The sequence below is a fragment of the Mustela putorius genome, unplaced genomic scaffold (genome assembly GCF_011764305.1).
Source record: "Mustela putorius furo isolate JIRA1106 unplaced genomic scaffold, ASM1176430v1.1 tig00000129_pilon_pilon_pilon, whole genome shotgun sequence".
NCBI lineage: Eukaryota > Metazoa > Chordata > Mammalia > Carnivora > Mustelidae > Mustela > Mustela putorius.
Genome location: NW_025421290.1, coordinates 9,293,338 through 9,315,201, shown reverse-complemented (window position 1 = coordinate 9,315,201; position 21,864 = coordinate 9,293,338). Strand labels below are relative to the sequence as shown.

At 42.7% G+C, this 21,864-nt stretch overlaps 1 protein-coding gene across 4 annotated transcripts in view; it reads right to left on the bottom strand.

Annotated features, from left to right (window-relative positions):
* SAMD4A (sterile alpha motif domain containing 4A) overlaps positions 1-21,864 on the bottom strand; it is a 208,373-nt gene that overhangs the window by 62,571 nt on the left and 123,938 nt on the right. The window lies entirely within an intron of this gene.

Here is a 21,864-nt window from a genome sequence, read left to right as displayed (position 1 = left end):
AATTTCTGAAGACTCCTTAGACACATGTTTTTACTCCTGAACAAGAGTGCCTGCTTCTTGCTGTGGCCATTTTGCTCTTGCTGAGTAAGAAGAGAGGATCGGGGTCAGCGGGAGGCCCTCTCTGAACTCTCTAAGTCTGGAAATTTCTGCTGGTGAAAGCAGAAATGATTTACAAACAGCAAAAACTGTGTTCTGACCAGCACCGACACCACCTGGGAGCTCTTTCCTTTTTTTTTTTCCCTCGCAGAAAGGCTGGACTCTCTTGCCTTACCTCATACCTACAGAGAACCACGATCTGATTTAAGATGCCAAGGGATTTGTGTGCATATTTAAGGTTAAGATACATTGCCTATGTACCTAGCTCTGACCTACTAGCTTGGCACCTGTTCTCTTGATGTTGGGACAGGCATCAACCACACAAAAAGCATCCTGCTAGAGTGAGAAAAATTTGGGGTTTGTGTAATAAGTCATATAACCTTTCTGTGCCTCAGTTTTCCCCAATATTAGATATCAAAGGATACAGTGTGGGATTGTTGGGAAAAGGCCATTTAATGTACATAAAAGGGTTTTGGGAAAAAAAGGGGGGTTGCAAAATGTAAAGTGCTACAGAAATACTAGTTATTAGTTGTCAGAGTAAGAAAACCTCAAATGGAAACCAACACTGCTAATGGAAAAATCAACTCAAATTGTTAGCCAATCTAATGACATTCATGGATCATTTTCAGCATATTATGGACAACATGAAAAATATCTCTGATTATTGATAGTGTTTCACAGATTTACAAGAGATAAATTTCCATCATGGTCTGTCATATCAAAAGGAGTATCTTCCTTGCTCTTTCAGAATTCTTACACTGACAAAATTTTCTCTGCCCTAATCAGAATCCTCTTCCTTTGATTCTGACTCAACTGGGTCTTTCCTTTCCTCTCACATGTTTTATTTTTTAAAGATATGTTTATTTTTGAGAGAGAGAGAGTGAGTGAGTGAGAGAACGCACAAGCTAGGGGAGGGGTAGAGAGAGAGACTCCCAAGCAGACTCCCCCATACCCGCCCCTCACTACTGAGAGGAGAGTCCAATGCAGAGCTTGAGTCCAATGACCCTGAGATCGTGACTTGAGCTGAAATCAAGAGTCAGACACCTAACTAACTGAGCCACCCAAGTGCTCCTCCCCTCACACATTTTAGCGTTCATGTTTCATTTCTATTTTCCGGAGGGTCAGGGCATGTGGCTCACCTTCTTTATCATTAGATTTCAGTACCCAGAACTCCTCATGAGACCCTCTCTTTCTTTGTCCTGATGTTGGTAAGCACCACTGATTGCCCAAAGTCTTATTGAAAATGCTAAGTACCGCCAGTATATTTAGAAATTCAAGCTATAAACCTATTATGTAGCTGGGTAACACTGAGTTCTTCATATGCAAAACAAGGGCGTGGACTAGATGACTTAATTAACTCAGTCATCAGATACGTGTTGAGTGCCTACCATGTTACATGCTCTAAAAGCTGAGGGCACAACATCGAAAAAGCCATTACAGCCCAGTGGATGCTCTTTCAGCCCCTCTCTGAGCCAACCTTCTGCAATGGTATTAGCATGTTGATGCAGTGCCGTTCTCATCTGGACAAGGTATTTTCCCCACATTATGTATTTCTGCATATTTTTAAAAAGTCTGCCTTGTAATACCAATAGCACAGCCAGCCAAGGGTGTCAGGGTAAAGGATCTGCCAGCTGCTCACTACAGGCAAGGTTCTGGAGACCGGAAGGCACTAAATTTTATCATCCTCCCCACTCCTGGCTCATCCCAACGCTCTCATTTTTCCCTGCACATTTTAGGATCTCACAAAAGGGTGACTGGATGAATGAATGCCCTATCCCCTAACTCTGCTTCTTTCTTACCTGCCCCAGGGTGGGGTTACTGTACTGTCATTTCCCCAAATGCAATCTAAAAGACCCATCCCTAAGAACCACCTTTCCTGGTCTTTCATTCTCTGAAGAAGAGACCACATGGCAGTGAGCATGGCACCAGCTACAATTTGCCAATGCCACTAAGTGTCAGCTACAGATTGACATTGTTTCATTTAGTACTCATTTAATGCCTTCTGAGGTAGGTTCTACCATTGCTCCTCCCTCCACCCTGCCCAACACAAATTTCACAGACAGCAAGCTGAGTTGCAAAGGGTAAGGGACTCATCAAAGATCAGATAGCTAGGAAGGGGCAAGAGCCAGGGTTCAAGACCAAGTTCCTCTGACTTGCGAGACTGTCTTCTTGTGACCAGCACTACACTGCTTCTTGCAGCAGAAAGAACTCGTGTGCTTAGACTTTCAGCCTTGACCCTGAACACTCAATATCCAAAATCTTGAGCAAGTCTATTGGCTCCTCAGGTCTCAGGAGCTCTTGTGGAACACAGTTCTAACGATGGTAATGCCTCTTCTACCGACTTCCCAGGGTTGCCGTGGGATCACATGCTCCCTGCTTCATCCCCATCCACCCATCCATCCATCCATTTGCTGAGCATGTGCCTTGTGGTCAGAGCATATGCTGGGCACTAGGAAGGACGATCAAGAAAGACCCACTAAGATGATAGGTGAAAAACTGCTTTTGAAATTTTTCAAAAAAGTTTTTTGAATTTCTTTTAAATTTCCCTTCTTGGGAAGAGATGGTTCAGCTAATCTCCTCATTCAGCAAACACTTAGTGTATGCATAGGACACTGAACTAGTCACCAGGGCCCCAGATGCCAAGGAGAGAATAACAGAAGACAGGGCAGCCAGAAGCCATCGGTATCTTCTACTATGTATTAAGCCACCGCCCGCTATGGTGAGAAGCACATTGCAGCGAGGAGCTTAAGGCAGTGCTAATATTCTAAGTAACACCTTGCACGAAGGTGAAGAAGTGCTGAAAAAGTAAAAATTTTAGGTGATTTCAATTTCAATGAATTCACCACAGTATCTCAAGGACTAATGAGCCTTTTCCAGGAGGTGTAATAGGCCTGGCCCTCTATTTTGGAATGACAATAACAGGATATTTGTGAAAGTCAAAGCTCTTCTCTCTGGCTTCCGCAGTAAATGTGCATGTTGTTTCCTTGGCTGTAAGTTGGCTATTCCGTACAATCATTTAAAATTCGTGAATCTGAGATGCATGAAGATTCCCTATGACTGAATTAGAAATCACCTGTTCAACCACATGGAAAGCATCTCTTTTCCATTTGGGCTTTCCCCAAATGACTCACAAAGCTTATGGTTTGGGTCTTGTGTGGGTAGTCTGAGGGCAGAGTCAGGCAATCATCTGCATAAAAAAGCCAAACCAGGATCTTTTCATTTTAAAGTAAATGCTGGAAGAGCCCCAGACTTAAAAGAAACAACATGGCTTTTTTTTTTTTTCCCTTCAGAGAAGTAAGATAACCACATAATGTGTCCCTGAACAAAAAGCTATGCTTCAAAAATGATTCTCCATGAAATGAAGGAAGCCCAATGGGGGTGCCCGAGGGGGTGAGCTTTTCATTCCTGAGGCAAGCCCTCAGGAGAATTGGTCAAGAGCAACACCAACATTTTATTGAAAAGTAGATGTTGCTGTTGTTTGGGTGCCCAGTAGAGTTGGTCCTGATGGAATTTTAATGATGGTGCTACATTTCTTGGGCCCTTCCTCCAAAAATATTTTCAGAAGACTGGAAGGTATTATACTACAATTTGCTTCCCCCGTTTATTTACTCCCTAATTATCTTGGAATTCCAGAACTTTAAAGCAGAGAGGGAGTTGATAAATAGGATTTAGGAATCATCTATTCCACATCCGTCTCTCCCCTCACTGCCCCCCAACCCCTGCATTTTATCAGTTAAAGAATCAGAGGCTTAGAGAGATACAGCGACTGTCTAAGGCCACTCAACAAAGTTGATACTGAAGCTAAGATGAGAGCCTTGATGTTTTTGGTCTTCATCATTCATATTATATCGACAGTTATTAGTCTTCATATCAGTGATATTGATAAAGAGGAATAGAATAATAGAACTGTGATCTAAAACAGATAAGCCGTCATTTAACACCAGAGTAATACATTGCAGAACCCAGCTGTTGAGGACAATAGATTTGTACAACAGCGTGAACAGTGTAACCCACACACAGTGAAGACCTCTGAAAAATGATCATATGCCATCAGAGTTTTTCCAGAATGAGGGCTGTTGCATCTTCACAGATGTCGGCATTTTCTGGATCTGGGCATTTTGTGCACCTGTCCTCCTCCTATTTGCTGTCTACACTGTTTAGCCATCACCAATCCAGATATGCCACAGAACCCTCTCATATTTATCTCACTGCTCAGAGAGAGAGCCACCACTGATGTGAAATCAAGTATTGTTTATAGATTGGAAAAGGCAACACTTTCTTTAGTCAAAGTCTTCACCTGTAGAAGACTTCTTTCTCTACTATGATTAATCCTGCTCATCAGTTTGGGCTTTATTTCCTTAATTCCATGGTTTTAATTAGACAATACATTTATGGAGAGATTTGCAGCTAGGATGTCTATATGTAGACAGACCTAGAAACCATCATTTATATACCTAATTATCTAAGGAATCAACTGATTTGTCATTTGAAAAGACTTGACATTTTCACTGGGATGTCACTATTGTCTGACGTGGGCCTTAGAGATGGTTATTTATTATTTATTGACACTTTGCAATTAGCAGAACTGCAGAATCTGTCATTTTTGGTGCTGGAAAAAAACTTCAGAGATCATTTAATCAGTATTTCTCTTCTCTGCAGGCTAGTTCCCAGATAAGAAAGTGGAAACTGAGCGAAGATGGCTGACAGGCTGAAAGTCACATCGTAAATGAGAGGCACCAAGCTTGAGTTCCAGGAATCCTTCTACTTGGCATGGGACCTTTCAACAGTCTCTTAGCATCCAAATCCAGCCCTTGCTTTAATGGAAATAGGCGACACCCTATCAGTTATCCAGATTGATGGTGAGAAGATCATCATTAGGAAACGTGCAAACTTGAAAAGGAAGTTCTAGGGAAGGTAAAGATATTTCAGGTACTCCCCCATTAAAGATCTTAATGTAAAAGTAGAAGATTTTGGGGTGCCTGGCTGGCTCAGTTGGAAAAGCATGTGACTCTAGATTGTGGGGTCGTGAGTTCAAGCCCCACTTTGGGTGTAGAGACTACTTAAAATAATAAATAAAAAACTTAAAAGAAAAAAAGCAGCAGGTTTATCCCCATTTAGTATCAATGGCTATGAGTAGCATAAAATTTTATTTCACTGCTTAATCCTCAAAGACAGAAATAGTTATGGGTAAGGTATTATTTTTTAGTGGGATATAGACATTGTACAAAGAGATCTATATCACAAGTATTTCATTCATGCATTCATTCAATAAGTATTTATTCAACATGTGATATGCCAGGCAGGGTTTGGACAATAAAAGTACTGCAGGGAACAAGACCAGGCCCCTGACTTCTTGGATTTATATTCAAGTGGAGGAGACAGATCACAAACAAGTAAACAAATTAAAATATACTTCCAATTTATGCAGATGTTCCTCTGTTCTTTCTGGAAGCTCACTAAAATGACAGCAAATGCAAAAACCCATAAGGAAAAGAGTTCAGACGAGATGACAGAAGAAGACAGAAGAAGACACCAGAAGTCAATATTTTGGAAACTGGAAACAGAAGGACATGGGATAACTGACTCAGCAGAGCAAAGAAAGATGACATGTATGTCCACAGGAAGGAGAAGCATGACTATTCCTGCCACAGGAATCCCAAGAAGTTCCGGACTCAGAGACCAGGTATCTTTCAAGGCAGGGATACGGGGAGGGGCCAAAATTAAAGGTTTGGTAGAAAGTATATCGAAAGCACAAGGAGACCCCTAGATTCTCTCCCACACCCCATAAAATCAAGTGACTATCTTAGCACCTTTCTCATAACAGTCCCTAGAATTCTTGCAGCCAGGCCTGAATCTTCCAGGAGGAGACAAAGATTCCTCTAGGGGAAATGGACTGGTCCATGAGAAAGGAATTATGGCTGGGTGTTTTGTGTGAGCCTCCAACAGAAGCAGCCAGTCCTGTGGTAAAATTCACACATATAAGGTTCTAGCAACTTCCCAGTAAAAGAAAGGACTCTCACTTGAGAGACAGGGTCCAAAGCAAACCGAAAAAAAAAAAAAAAAACCTCTAAGGAAGCACAAGGTTGGGAGCAGAAAAAGACTCCAAAACTCAATTGTCCTGTCTTCAGAGCTATTAGCAAAGATTTTGCACCCATGAAACAAGAACAGAATGCAATACAAAAAGGAAGACTCACAGAACAAGAAAGAAACTCTGTCAAAAGCAAAATGTGATAGCAGAGATTAAAGTTTATATAATAGGTTTGGAGGACTAAAGTCTTAGAAATCATCCAGCAAGTAGAACAAAAAGATTGGAAATAGGACAGGAAAAATTAAGGCGATAACAGGATCATTAGAGAAAGGCTATTATGTAATTAAAAGGAGTTCTAAGAAAAGAGAACACAGAATGAATGAGAGGAAAATATTTTTAAAATTTGAGAAACTTTTCTATAACTAAAGGAGACCAAGTTTTAGGGGTACCTGATGGCTCAGTTGGTACAGCATGTGACTCTGAGTCTCAGGATTGTGAGGTCAAGGTGCACAGTGGGCATGGAGCCCACTTAACAATTTTTTAAAAATTTTTTTTAAAAAATGAAGAACAAGTTTTTAGACCAGGACAGAAACGGAAGGATAGGAGACTCCACAAGGGATATCTTTAAGAGAAAACACCCAGAAGACTCTCTTAATCACTCATGGTGGCGATTAGTCCCCTTTTTATAATATGAGGAAATCAAGGCCAAGAGAGGTTAGGGCATTTCTCCAAGGTCACACAGCTAGTAATCAGTGGAACTGGGACTGAAACACAGGTCGGTCTGACTCCAAAGCATGTGTTCTGAACCACAACTGGTATTGCCTGAGATCTTTGTTGACCCTGTTATCTTTCTGTAACCTAGCATATTAATGACCCTGCCAGATCTGTGCCACCAGCACGAATTCCCGAATTCACCAGAGCATGACAAAGGAGGGAATGTTGGGAAGTGCTGGGTCATTTGCCCGGTCATTTGCCCCAACTCTCCCTTCAATCCTAGAAACAAATTTCTCCAGCACTGAAGGAAGGCTCCCGCCAATGCCGCTCTGTGACAGGCCTAGAGATAGAACTCCTAGAGAATCCTTACAATCATCAAGAACTGGTTTGAGTTAGAAATTCCACCAAAGTTCCAATTGGGTAGGCTTGGCTTTGGGATTCTAGAGATTTGTTAAGCTGAAGAGAAATCCGGGTATCAAGATGGTTTTTCTTAGAGTTCTAGGTTGGCCAAGGGCCCATTCAAATCTTTGCCAATCTGGATGATTCCAAGGGCCTAGGTCTAAGCTGATCTAAATGAGGGAAAGTCAGAGGGAAAGGTGTTCCTTTGCATCCTTCTTTCCCAAAGTCAGGACCCTTTCCCCTCCCCTCGAAGTCAGGGTTCCTAATGAACTTTTTTTCCCTGGTGCTTTGTTTCTCTCAGTCCATACCATTTAGGGTGGCAGAGTGGTTTCACAGGGTAGGAGGATCTCTGGAAGTAGACCATTATTTACTCAATAATAAAGTGGAGTTGAAAACATTGACCTGCAAGCAAAAGCAATCTGCTGGGTCAAGGAATTTTAGCAGCCCTTTTGCTTGGAGTCACATCAGTTTGAGAGTTTGACCCCTGAGTGTGTAAAGCGTCTTGCTCCCAAGCCATTGCAGGGACAGCCAAAATGACAAAGCCTTGCTTAAGGAAAGGCACTTGTCTTTTCTCTTGGCCACTCTGTGGCTGTGGTTCTGGAGTGAAGACCCAAGAAGTAAACAAGATATCCTCTGCTCGCTCCATCCTGTCAGAAAAAGCATTTATTTCTGGTGTTGACCTTTCTAAAAAGTTTGTTCTTGCAACTGCACAAGGGATGGAAGGCTGCTCCCATGCAGACTGTGGGGACGTGAATGAGGAGAGGGTCATGAGCGTGACCTCGGCATCAAGCCCTCCTGGTTGAATGCTTAAAGAGCTTTTCTCCAAACAACTGCTTCTCTAGTACCCCATAATTAGCCTGCTCTCGGAACTGCATACAGATTGAGTGGCTGGGGAAGAGGAGCAAGAGAATAACTCTAAAAGCAAATAAAAATTATGCAGCTGTCTCTAGCTAGAGAGAGAGAGAGATCACCCACAGAAAATTAGGGAAAGAACTGTGACCATACAAAGTTTTCCATTCTTTTTTTTTGCAAATCTCATAGATTGAAAAGAAAGCCTTCAAGCAACACATCATTTGCTTGCAAGACATCTACCCTCTCCGAGTATTGACAATTCTTATTCCTTAACGACAGTGAGCTATGCACCCAGACTTACCTTGAATTGAGGATCTGCAGCTCAGATCCAGCCTTAGGGACCGGCTGGCCTCAATCACGTTCCCAGCTCACACCCCAAGTAGAGACACTTTGGGGAACCAAAAACTCTGACTTTGAAGTTGAGCTCACAGAGCTTTGGGATTTGGAGCTACGTTGCCCAAAGTAAACAAATGTACACATGTGGTCATTTTTACCCAAAGATGCCACTATTACACTTGCAGTGAGCTCTGGCTTTTAGAATAATACTTAAATAGAACATTCAGTTGGGATATTTAAATTATCCTGCTAAAACCAGCAGAGTTAATAACAATATCACAGGCACAGAATAATTTCTTAGATAATGATGAACATATGTGAATAATTAATTCCCTTCCTCACAACCTAGCTCCCTGAAGCCTAATGACTACTCCCCAACTCTTCCAACTTCCCAAACATGCTGCAGTCTTGAATGTTCTCCCACTGCACCCAGTGGATCCAGACCCAGGCGTTATTCTAGCCAAGTACCCCCGCCCCATGCCACCCCCTCCCCCGCCAACGCCCGGGGGGTCAATATCTCTCCTGGTGGGGGGGTTGGCAGGGGGAGAGAGGCACTCTCCACAGTTAGAAATGCAGCCCCAGGGACTTGTTAGAGACAGCAAACCCAAACCAAAAAAAGCCACCTAAACAATTCCACCTTACTAGCAAAGAGGACTATTAATACACATTACAAAAAAAAAAAAAAAATCACCTAATGAAATCTTTCAAATATTTGTTATCTTAAGATACTTCACAAATTATTAACTTTGATAGAAAATCTCAGGAACTGAGTTCCTGCCAATGAAGATCATTAGAAACCAGGATAATGTGCACCCCAAATGAAAGTTCTAGTCAAAGGAAAAATGATGTGATTCCAATAAAGGTCATTTCAGGCCATTTTAAAATAATGCACCCAGCATGTAAATGAGACTTGTCTATATTATATGTTCTCTCCTTAGGCTTCACTTTGACACTAATGATAGATTAGGAGTGTGTGCTCAGTGTCTTCTTCTTTGCCACCACTATATCCCTCTTCCCCTGGGAAGCAGAACTTCCGGGCTGTGTGAGATAGTGTTGGCTGCTGTCGCCCTCCACTGATGCCACTCAGAGACTGCTCCTCAGGGAATTGGCACTGAGGGATACATGTCTTAATTTATTTTGACTTGGGTATTGAAAAAATTGTTGGTGTGTGTGTGTGTGTGTGTGTGTGTGTGTTTTAATCCAAAATGGGTAGTAGCTTTTGCCATAGAGCCTCAAAGCTGCATGTCTCCACTTCCTCTGTGGAAATATTTGACTTAATGGCACAGGAATAACCAGTAGCACTCCAAATGTGTACCAGATCTCTGAAAACAAAGAACCTTCAAGGAGTCCACTTTCTCCCAAAAGAATCTCCTCGAGATGATGCCACAATCACAAAAAAAAAGTGGCTCTCAGGTCATCTGTGATGCGGGCACTAGGCAACAGGACCTGTCGATCCTCTGATGTGTCTTAATTCCTGACAGGGCAGCAAACCCACATTTGTCATCGTAACGTGCTCTGGAGTCTCATCACCACCAAGATCTTTACCTCATTGTTGCCAATTTTCTTTTCTTTCTATACGGCAGAGACCAAAGAACTCATGGTAACGCCCTTCCTATTAACGTGCTTTGATATCCTTCTCAATGATCAAATCACTCCTTATTTAGCCTTATGATTCCAGGCTAGATCACCCTGCCTTTTCTTTTAGATCTTTTTTTTTTCCCTCTCTTTCTTCAGGAACATCTTCATATTGTTTCCACTTTATATCTTTTTTATTTTTAGTAGGTGGTATGTGGCACTAACATGATACTCATTTCAAAAAGTGTTTCCCCTGCAGTCCCTGTCTGCCAGACTTTTCAGTTCCAGCGAGCAGTTACTGGTGGTCACATTCTTTTAACAACGACGGGAACTGAAATCTTACCAGGTTCTCACTGAGAGTGCAGTTAATGCCAAATATAACCGGGGAGCCTCCCCCTGGCTTTGGCAGGTGCTACTGCTCTAACACCAGCCCAGCCCAGCACCCCCCCTCCCCCACTCACTACAACCCAACAGCAGCAGCTCCTACCTTAGAAGTGTAGGATCCAAATACTAACAAGGGTCCTTACAGTCATCCAACCTAATGCCTTCATGAAGATGTGGGAGTCCCCAAGATTGCAGGATCACACACCCTGAGTTAGAGTAGGGCGACTTTCCCAACCCACTGCTCTTTTCACTATGCCACATTTTTTTCCTTCCAAATATTTTAAACTCTTGGGACCGGCAGCACTTCCCTGGCCTGTATCTATATGCCTAGCCTCCTTTGTCTCTCGTAAATCCAGTCCCGTTCCTTAAGTATCATTTTATTTTTTTAAGATTTTATTTACTTATTTGCGAGGGAGAGCACAAGCAGGGGGAGAGGCAGAAGGCAGAAGGAGAAGCAGGCTCCCCCCTGACAGGGAGCCTGATGTGGGGCTGGATCCCAGGACACCGGGATCATCATGACCTGAGCCCAAGGCAGACGCTTAACCGACTGAGTCACCCAGGCACCTCCCCCATCAAGGATCATTTTTATAAATTTGAATAATATCCTTACACTTATCACTAATTTAAAAAAATTATTCCTGTTAGCAGTGGATCCCAAAGAAGTAACAACATATGTTCACCTTACTCTACTCGTGTTTTTTTCTAGTCCATTTTAAGGCTTTAAGATAAATCACTGGAACGATCCTTATGGGTACACTGATATGTGTGCAGGGCAAGCTCTTTATAGAGCTAAGTCAAAGTATCTTGATTTCAATTTAGCATATAAGAAGAGCTTTGTCATAGGGCTACCCCAGGAGCCTAGTCCACCCCCATTTCCTGCAGAGCCTGGCGTGGTGGAAGAGGCAATCCTTACCATATTAGCAATCCTTACCATATCAGCATTAGTACAGAAATAATAATAATAATGAGGGCTATTATTTGTTGAGCGTCTCCTACTGGCAAGAGCTCTACACACATTTCTCATTAAATCCTCACAACAGGGGCACTTGGGTGGCTTAGTCGTTTAAGTGTCTGCCTTCGGCTCAGGTCATGATCCCAGGGTCTTGAGATTGAGCCCCACATGGGGCTCCCTGGTGGGCAGGAAGCCTACTTCTCCCTTTCCCTCTGCTGCTCCTCTACTTCTGTTCCCTCTCTCACTGTTTCTCTCTGTCAAATAAATAAATAAAAATTTTAAAAATATTTTAAAGAAATAGATCCTCACAACAACCCTAAGCAGCTCTCAGTTCATCTTCATTTAACCAACTTGCTAGACCAACCAGTACCCTCCTTTTCCTTAGACTACTTCCTGAGGCCCATGGTATACCAGCTCTTCAACAGAAATTTAACTGTGCACTTCTGCTCCCACCAGCAGACCTGGAGGGGGACCAAGGGTCCATTAATCTTGTTCCCAAACCTGTTTATGCCACTTGCATTTACTGTAAATATGTCACTGAGAAAAGTGTAACAGATGATGACAAAGGAATTATAGAAAGGTTGATTGCACAAAAACTGTGTTACACGATTTAGAAATAGTCATTGTTTTGCTTAAAAAATCCATTGAATTCAGTGAGAAAACTATAAGCTGAATGATAAAAAGACAAAAAGTCTAGAGAGATTCTGTTCTCTGATTGGTTTTTTTGGTTAATGTCTTCACAGTTTCTTGCTCCATTTTGAAGAGATCACAATCACGCACCCAGGGTGTGAATTATGCAGGCAAGACAGAGCAGCCACAGTCAAGAGCGCTATCCTCAAGGAAAGGCCCATCACTCTGCACAGAAGCAGCATCAGAAGGTATGTATTCAGGCTTTAGGTTAATATTTACGATTTTATTCCTTTATGATTCCCTGCTTTAAACAGCTATTACAATCAACACATCAACTACCAATCCTAATCAAATCATTTAAGAGGTCTCCTACTGAAATTCAGTTTCATTTCACAGACAAAGAAAGCTTTGGAGGCCAAATAACTTGTCCATCACCACACACCTACTCATGGGATGAAAACCACAGCATCTGACTTTGAAGCCATGTTCTCGATCTTCATGGACTGTGCCCTGTAATCTATACCCCAAACTTGAATATCTAATGTTCTACTTAGCCTTGTAATTCCCTTTGCACAGCAACATTTTCCTGTGCAGTGGAGTAGACCGAAGTATAAAATAATCTGTTATGAATCTTTTAGCTCCATATGGATTTGCTGGGCTTTTCTGAAAGGATGCATCTTAGCAAGGCTGGCTGTGAAACAAATCTGTACAGCAAACCCTGTGTGCTCATTGGTTCCTCTAATTCTAGCCATGGAATTCGTCTATGGAAATGGGCCAGACTTTTGGCAAAGAATGATTCCTCCAGGGTATGTTAGAAAATCCTATATAGCATTTTCCAGATTTTGGAACTCCCTGCTTCCTTGCTTCCCCGTCTCCATATCCTTTGCTTAATTGGCTTATACCTGAGATTTCCGATACCCAGATACCAGATACCTAGCCACAGATTTCCTATACTTGGACACCGTACCTTACCCAATAGAATGTTGAGAATGGGGGTGGCAGGAACGGCATGTACAGTATTGGAGAGCTAGAAAATATACCCCGAATTGACAGTAAGCACTACCATTAAGATTCAACCTCACTTGAAACCATGAAATTCAAGGGTTTAATTTGGCTGATATTAAAGATGTCAAATACACACACACACCACACACACACACACACACACACACACACAAATAATGTATATATTTAAGTTACATTCACAATACATCTTTCTTCAACGTAAACTGAATTTGTCCCTGGAAGTCTTAAAAGTGAGAAAAGAAAAAACAAGTATAAGATTAAAAGTTTTCTTGTCAAATTTCTTCCTTTCCTTTCCTCTTTTTTCTTTCTTTTACCTTTCTTTCCATCTGTCTGTCTATCTGTCTTTCTTTTTTTTTTTTTTGTGGAGCAGCCTTTGTTATACTATGACCCTAAATCTTGTGAAATAATAGAAATCATAAGACTACAGGGCTCAGGGATGCCTGGGTGGCTCAGTGGGTTAAGCCTCTGCCTTCGGCTCAGGTCATGATCTCAGGGTCCTGGGATTGAGCCCTGCCCTGGGCTCTCTGCTCAGCAGGGAGCCTGCTTCCCTCTCTCTCTCTGCCTGCCTCTATGCCTACTTATGATCTCTCTGTCAAATAAATAAATAAAATCTTAAAAAAAAAAATAGACTACTGGGCTCAAAAAAGTCTTAAAGAAACCACGTTCATTTCTTCCTCCTCCCTCCCCTCTTCCAGGCTAGTCCAATCCAAGCCATGTACCCCAGCCAGAGCCCATCCTATTTTTGCATTACAGTAGAGAATCAGAACATAGCTCATCTAGTATTTAATAACCATCCCTAGAATTAGGGTCGAAGAAAAATCCTTCCAGATAAGGGACGGATGGCACAGCGTCGACCCAAGGTGCAGGGAGCCCATGGAGGTCTTTGACTTTTCCCAAGCAGTGGGATCTCCACTGACTCACAATAAACCAGCAGACGTCTTGTTTATTGTAGTGTTTTTCTGACTGTTGCCCCAGAAAATGAACATGAAGCATGGTGAAGAAAAGCACAGTCCTGTAAGACCTCTGGATACTTGGAAGGGAAGCCTTAGGTAGTGGCAATATCAGGTCCTCTGAGATCTCACTGAGCCACCTTCACACCGTACTATCCAGAAGGCCAGCACCATGCTTAAAAAAAAAAAGTTTCCCCTGAAGGGGAAGGAAGCTGAGGCTAAAAATATATCATGCCAGCTGTTATAAATGCTTCTCAAAGGAAGCAAAGCAACTAGAGTTACCTCTTTGAAGAGCAAAGGAGGGGTTAAGGAAATAATGGAATTTTTCAGTTACATGCCAGCTTGGCTAGATTTGGGGGAGGAAGAAATTTTCCAACCAGGAAGTATGTTGGTAAAAGACAAAATAATTCCATGAAGATTTATTTATACGGCACCAGCGGCTTGGGACGGAGAAGATCTGCAGCCTGCAAAGAAGAACTGGGGTCTGCAGGCCTTGCCCTTTCTTTTCAGTTTCCAAGAGGCCACTCCCAAGACCTCGCTTGCTGTCAGGCTACCTACAGTTGTGTGGCATCCCTCCTTCCCTTGAATACCTGGGTTCTGATGGTTTTCTGCAAACTGAGTAGAATGAGCTTGAAATGGCTGCTGATCTTGTAAGAAAATGCTAAAGGGCAGAGGATTTCTTGAACCAAACATGTATTTCTGAAGGGAGTTGGCCCTGGCTGAAGGGGGTCAATCCATGGGCTCGGGAGGGGTTTTCTCCAGTGGTGGACCAGGGGTTCCCAAAGGAGCCACTTTCCCTGAGACTCATGTCACCCTCACTTTTCCCCTTGCCTGCTGGAGTGTTTTTTTCCAGGTGTTGGCTCCATGGGGCCTAGCCACCCTCCTTCCCATAAATGAATGGACCCTCCACGGTTCTGGAAGGCCAGGTCACAAGGACAAAAGCCTAAGAAATATCCAGGTACTGGATGCCTCGGTAGTTTTTGTTTTTGTTTTTGTTTTTCACTTTTAATTTTGAAGTAACTATAGATTTAACAATCCTGGAATGGAGCCCCACATCAGGCTCTTTGCTCAGCAGGGAGCCTTCTTCCCTTCCTCTCTCTGCCTGCCTCTCTGCCTACTTGTGATCTGTCAAATAAATAAAATCTTAAAAAAAAACAACCAAACCCAAACCCAGGAAATCAACATTTATGCAATACAATTAATGAGATAACGGACATGACTTTGGGTCTCAGGAGTTTTGTACACATATCTGGGGGCGGGTGCTTATAAATTTGCGTACAACCCTATGGCATTTTTTTCACATGAATAAATTCATATAACACCTCCACAATCTCGATCACAGTATGTTATTAAACGTCTGCTAGTACTGAGACCTAGTTGGCAAAATAAGTCATGCAAAAAAAAAAAAAAAAAAAGCAAGAGTAACGACAAATGTCACTATGAGGATTATGACAGAAGGCAAAATGATCAATATCATCACCAGATATTTAGTGAATTCCCAAGGACGTTTTCTCATTTATTTTGGAAATTCATTAACTTCAAGAACATCTGCCTGGTGAGCCCAGGAATTTATTAAGTTCCTACTGTTCAGCAAACACTTACGGCAGGGCGGCAGACAGGCTTCAGCTCACATGTCATCTCTTATTGAATTATAGTGGCTGCCTTGAGGGGTCTACAGAGGAGGACTGGGAGGCCACATCTGGCCCGAGCATGAGACAGCCAGAATCTAACAGAGATGCGCTACCACAAGAAGATGGGAGCTGAACATGAGCCAGGAAATGACCATCTCCACAGTTTCTGTGACTTTTTGAGCCAAGCAAGTGTTCTAGGTGCTGGGAAAGAGGGATCGAGAAGACATAACCCTTGTCTCCAAGGAGTCTGCCTCCCCAAGGGAAGGTAAACATGTCAGCCAAGAACTGTGACACAGAATGCTAAGGGCTGACATTGAAACATCAGGGTCAGTGCAAAGTACCAGGGAAGGGGGGTCCAATTTGGCAGGATCTTAGATCTGTGCGCTATGGAGAACCCTGCGGTGGCAAATTCAGAGTCAGAGTCAAACAAGGGTCTACTAGCTAGTAACTGAGTCGATCTCTGGGAATAGGATTAGGAGAGACAGTCATGTCTCCTTAAGGAGACTGACCGGAATGAGCTTGAAATGGCTACTGGTCTTGTAAGAAAATGCTGAAGGGCAGAGGATTCAGAACCAGACTCTGGAGGCTGGCCAACTGGGTTCGAACCCCGGTTCATCCAAACTTGGTTGGTCTGTGACACTGGTCAAGTGACTTCACCTCTCTGCTACCTCAGTTTTCCTCCTCTGTCAAGTGGGGATAACAATGATACCCACATCATGGAGGTATGAGGATTAAATGAGTCAATATTTGTGGAAAGGGTTTTGAATGGTACCCAGCACAGCAAACAATACACAGCAGTGTGCTATCACTGTTAATTTACTTTTCATGATCTCTGGTGCCAATATTTTTTAAGGTATTGTTTTTATTATAAGAAAAATCAACTGAGACTAAGAAAAGAAATGCGAAGGTTCCAAAGTGTACCATAAGATTGTAGAAGCAGTTTAAATGGAACATTTTTGAAGAATTTCTGTTACCCAAAGTTTCTGAGTTCTTGCCTCATACTAGGCTGAGCAAAGGGCAGCATGTTTTCAAACCCAAATGTAAAGAATGTGAAGAAAAATCAAGTACTGCAACAATTTGAATAGAAAAAGTTTCTTTCATTCGTAACCATAGTACATAGTTTTTTTCTAGGTCCACATCCACCAGCGAAGAGTAGAAAATGGTTAGAAAGGCAGTCTGAAAAAAATAAAAAAAGAAAAAGAAAAGTAAAGAAAAAAGGGAAAGGCAGTCTGTCATAAAAGAGGTGGCACTGACCTCCACACAAGGGAATTCTATGGGCTCTTCAAAAAACCAGGAGGTCTTTTCCTGAATGTTCTTTTCCTGAATGGTTTACTGTTTTCTATAGCAGACTGCAGACAGGAAGCAGACGTAGAGATGCTAAGCCAGGTTCTACGCACTTTACAACTGGAATTGCTTATAATGGCCAAAACAAAGTTGACTAAGGCTTGTGTATGGTTTGCGACAGCCAATGCCTTGGTTCTTTCTGGTCCCATGGGCTCATGAAGAAGAATCTGCATGTTCTTGCTTTTAGTGATCAGACACGTGAATAGCCTTAAGAGTGAGGTACTGAAAAGTACAGTAACGCTTTTCAGAAACACCTTGGTGCTATCCAAAATGTTTACTTGACTTCTCAACTGTCCCAACCCATTCTTTGCTTTCTCATGGAAGTTCTGGCTCAAAGGTCTTATGTGGTCTCACTTGATTTAACGCCAGCAACCAATAAAAGTAACTCTTGATTCTGCTTAAATGGAAGAAAACAGGTTAATTCTCTCATACAGGGTTTAGTTTTTGCCCCCTACTCTTAGCCTCATGCTAATCCCTTCCTTACAAAACTTCCCATGGCACCATCATGCACATTTTAAATATCCTCTAAACATTATTTTTCTCCATCTCAATGTTCTAGCACCTTCTCTAATTCAACACACTCCAAAAATTGAGCTTGTAGCTGGTTTCTCTCCCTATCTTGCTTTTTCTCTCTTTGGCATCACTACCTCAACTTTCTTTATCCCTTAAATGCCTACCATGTGTTAAGTACTCCCAATTTATCTCTAATATTCCTTTTTGATAAATCCAGTGGTTAATTCTTGGTCCTCCTTTTCTTGGATATATCAGCAGAATTTTTTCTGATCACTTTCCCCCCTTGAAACACATTCTTCATTCATTTTGCAAGATGCCCACACGCTTGAGTTTTTCCTGACTTCATTGGTTTCTCTGTGTTTCTTTTTACTTTATCCTCCTCTTCCTCAGTCTTCATGTTGAAGTACCCAGGCTCAGTCCTTGGTCCTCTTCTCTACCTACATCTTTGCTTTGGTAATTTCATTTGATTTCAGAGCTTTAAATACTACTTCTGCACTGGTAAATCCCAGATGTCTATCTCGGATCAGTCCCCCTTCGAAACTGCATACTCATACATCTAAATGCCTACGAGACATGTCTGATCATCTCATGGGCTCCTAGATGCATCACCTGCGACACAACTTCCAATCTTGTTTTCAAACTTAATAGAAACTTTCTCCATCCTTCTAGTTACATAAGCAAAACCTCTGGAGTCATTCTTGAATTCTTTCGCTCATACACTTCATCTCTTTCATCAGGAAATCCCATTGGCTGTACTTTGAAAATACAGTCAGACTCTGACCATTCTTCTCTCTTCTACCTCAGCCATCCTGGTCAGACTCAGCAGTGTCTTGCCTGGATTACTGCAATAGCCTCTGAACTGGTCTTTGTGTTTCCATCCTTGCCCTGGTACAGCCTAGTCTTAACACAGCAGGCAAAGTGATCCCTTTAAAATGTAAGCCAGACCACGTCACTCGTCTGCCAGAAACCCTCCAATGGCTTCTTGGCTTCCTGAGACCAAAAGTCAAAGTCCTTGCTATGGCCTGCAGTGCCCTGTAGGATCTGTCCTTCCCTGATACTTCTGCAACCCCTGCCACTCTCCACCTCACTCAGTCATTCCCTTTCAGTCACTGGCTTTCTTTCTTTTCCCCAACAAGCTGGGAAAAGATCTTAGGATCTTTGCTTAAGCCTTTTCTCTGGCTGGACTATTCCACTTGGCTAACCCCCTTACCTCCTTCAAGTCTGTTCAAACGTTACCTTCTCGACGAGATCTATTCTTACCATCCTACTTAATACTAAAACCACTTCACCATTTATGCCTGAATCTCCTGACCCTACTCTTTTTTTTTTAAATTTCCATGTCACTCACCAATCTCTAACGCACTATATAATTTCCTTATATATTATAATTTATATACGCTAGACTGCAAACTCCACAAGGGAAAGTATCTTTGTCTTGTCCTTGCCTGACCTGCACCCTTGATCACCGAAAACAGGTCAGGCATATAGCAGGTGCTCAATAAACATATTCTAAGTGAATGAATGAACAAATAAATGAATCAATAATGTATATCCCAGTCAGTACTGAATCCTAATTCTCATAATTACACCTAGGAACAATTCTAGGACCCATTCCTTCTGCTCCATGCCTGTTCCTATCCTCATGATACTTTTACTACCGCACAACTGAGATTTGGTAACTCAGCACTTTTCACTCATCTGGTTTGCCCCCAGCAGACCAGTCCCCCTACAGCATTGCTCATATCACTGCCATGTCCATGGTGGGATGCTTGGACTCCTTAGAGCTCTACCAGCTTACTTGGATTACCTGGCTCTCCAATTCCCCACCCCAGTCTACTTTTATTGCCTTCTCTCACTACTCTTTTCCTTTCGTGAACCCCTCCTTCTTCCTCACGGTCTTCCAACCCTGACCGTGTACTACAACCTCTACGCCTTTGTTCACAATGCATGTCCCGAACCCTGCCATATCTATCCTAGCTTACTTGGATTACCTGTTACCTGCAAAGGCTTTCCTGACCCTCTGGTCCACAAGGATCTTTCCATTTTATGCTTTCACAGCCCTTGCAGTACAGACCCCCTGTTCCGCTGACACAACCCTATATTGCCCGATGGCAGCTACTGGGGTTATTTTTTAACTGCACTTTTATGTAATGCATGGGTTATTATGTAAAGCTTTTGCAGATTAGTCTGGCTAGAGGGAGAGATTTCACTTTTAATTGTGAGACTGAGAGATACATCTTCTCTCTCCACTTATATTATTGGTTCTCTGAAAGGGAATCACTTTCTTCAAGCTTCCTTATATTTCCCATGGCCTCAAACAAACACAGTGCTGGGCACCCAGGACAGGCGTAGTGTTTGCAATGAATGGAGGATGCAGGATCCACAAAGGGAGGTGGTCATGGATGCTAAGGCACTTTGCTGGAGCGTAAGGACCAAAGGAGAAAATGTTCATGCGAAAAGCCAAGATTAAAAACCAAAAACTATATAAGGAAGTTGTCTTCTAGTTAGTTTCTTTTCGTTAACTGTCATAAATGTGGTTGGTAATTTGAAAATGTGAAGCACCAATTGATCTCTGTTCTCTTACTGTGATTTATAATCCTGTTGTAGTATGTGACTATCTTTCCCATTTTGAAAGAAGGAAGACATGTAGCTCGTTGGTGCAGCAGGAGAGGTCCAGCAGCCTTCAGCCCAACCCATTTTCTATTGTAGTGAAATGGCCAAAGGTCATGGCATCAGCGAGGACCCCTAGTCTACTCTGCAAGGCCCAGGCTCAGGGAAAGGTGCTTTCATCAGGTGACGATCAGAGATGCAAATGCAGTTAGATTCTGTGGGTCAGTATTAGCACTTTGCTCCTCCGTGTCCTTCCTACTCTCTCTCATTTATTCGCTTAGCAGACGCCATTGCCGGCTCTGACCAGGGCTGGCCATCCACATACAGAATCTCAAGTGCCTTCACCACCCCCCTCCACGATGGATATCATGAATGTTCTCATTTTGCAAGTGAAGACCCTGCTCAGAGAGGTTAAGTAACTTGGCCCAGTTGTAGATCTGAGATTTGCACTTGGTGAGGCTTTGACCTTTGTTCTTTCCACTTCATCAAACCACCTCCCAGGTGCCCAGGATATATGTGATAGAGGCACAAATGAATGAGTGACCCCCAAATTTGTAGCTTTGACAAACACCATTAAACCACCATAGACAATACAGAAGACTAAAGCAGTAGCACTGTTTTGTTAAAGAGATACTGAGATACAAGTGTTGACACAGCCCAAGGGTTTGCATGAAAGTTTCTGGAAGACAGATCTCAGCTTTCTTTGCCAAGGTTCTGAAACAGGGTTCCAGCCCCTTCCTTCTTCCGAGATATGTGATCTAGTTATCTTGTCAAACCTTGAAGTCTCTTTCTACTCAAGTACTACACAGGGACCCAAAGATCTGGGAGGCCATGACAGTCATCTCTGCATTTCCTCCCCTCTGTGGGGCTGGATGAAAGTACCCACGGACAACAATCTGCTAACCACCCCGAAAGTACTAATCTTGTCAAGACTTATAGCCCTGAGTGTGCAAATCAGGAGAGACTGAAATAGGATGACCTAAGATTAATGACATAAAATTCAGTTTTGAGAGGGCAGGCAGCCTGGAACTCGCCTCTCTCCCAGCTATCAAAGAGTTCTGTAATAATTACTAGATTCTGTCCCTGACCCAGGAAACTTGGGCCAAAAAGCTCTGTCATTCAGCCTTCATGTGTCTGCCTTAATAGTCCCAGCCACCTTTCTCTGTCACACAGCGGCTAGTGAAAACGTTCCCTGGATTACTAGTCTGCGAAAGAGACTGCCCCCAGACTCTCTTACATTATCAAGTAACGAGCAGTAGTCCCTTAATTCCCCAAATGTATGAGTTATTGAAATCTCGGTGTAAAAATAAAAAAAAAGGAGAATTAAAAATCTCATGTTGTAGCTTTATGAACACAGTATCTTAAGTATTTCCTTGGTTATTTCAATTAATGTAGTTCTAATTCGATGCTCCTATGTATTTGAGAAAGCCCTTTCAAAGGGCCCATTAGCTGAGAGATCCGAGTGGAGGTTGAGGCCAAGAAGCCGTCACTGTTAATTCTTACTACTCTTAGATCTTTTAATTGGGGGTCCTGCATGTTGACAGGCACGGAAGATGTGACAAAAGCTTTCCCCCGAGAAAGTTATCTCAGTGCTGACACTGTATTCACAGACACAAGCAACTAGCATCAAGGATTTCCGTTTAATGATGTGTGCCCCTGTCCCAGGTTACCACTGTCTGTCACTTTGCTTAACCTAAGTGGGGAACCGCAGAGAGGACTCCTGGCCCTAGTCCCGGCTGTGCTCAGGGGACTTTGCTTCAGTGGTCAAAGGAGCAGAAAGCTGTCCTCTGCTCTCCCCTTCCACAGAGCTGTCCCCGACCCACC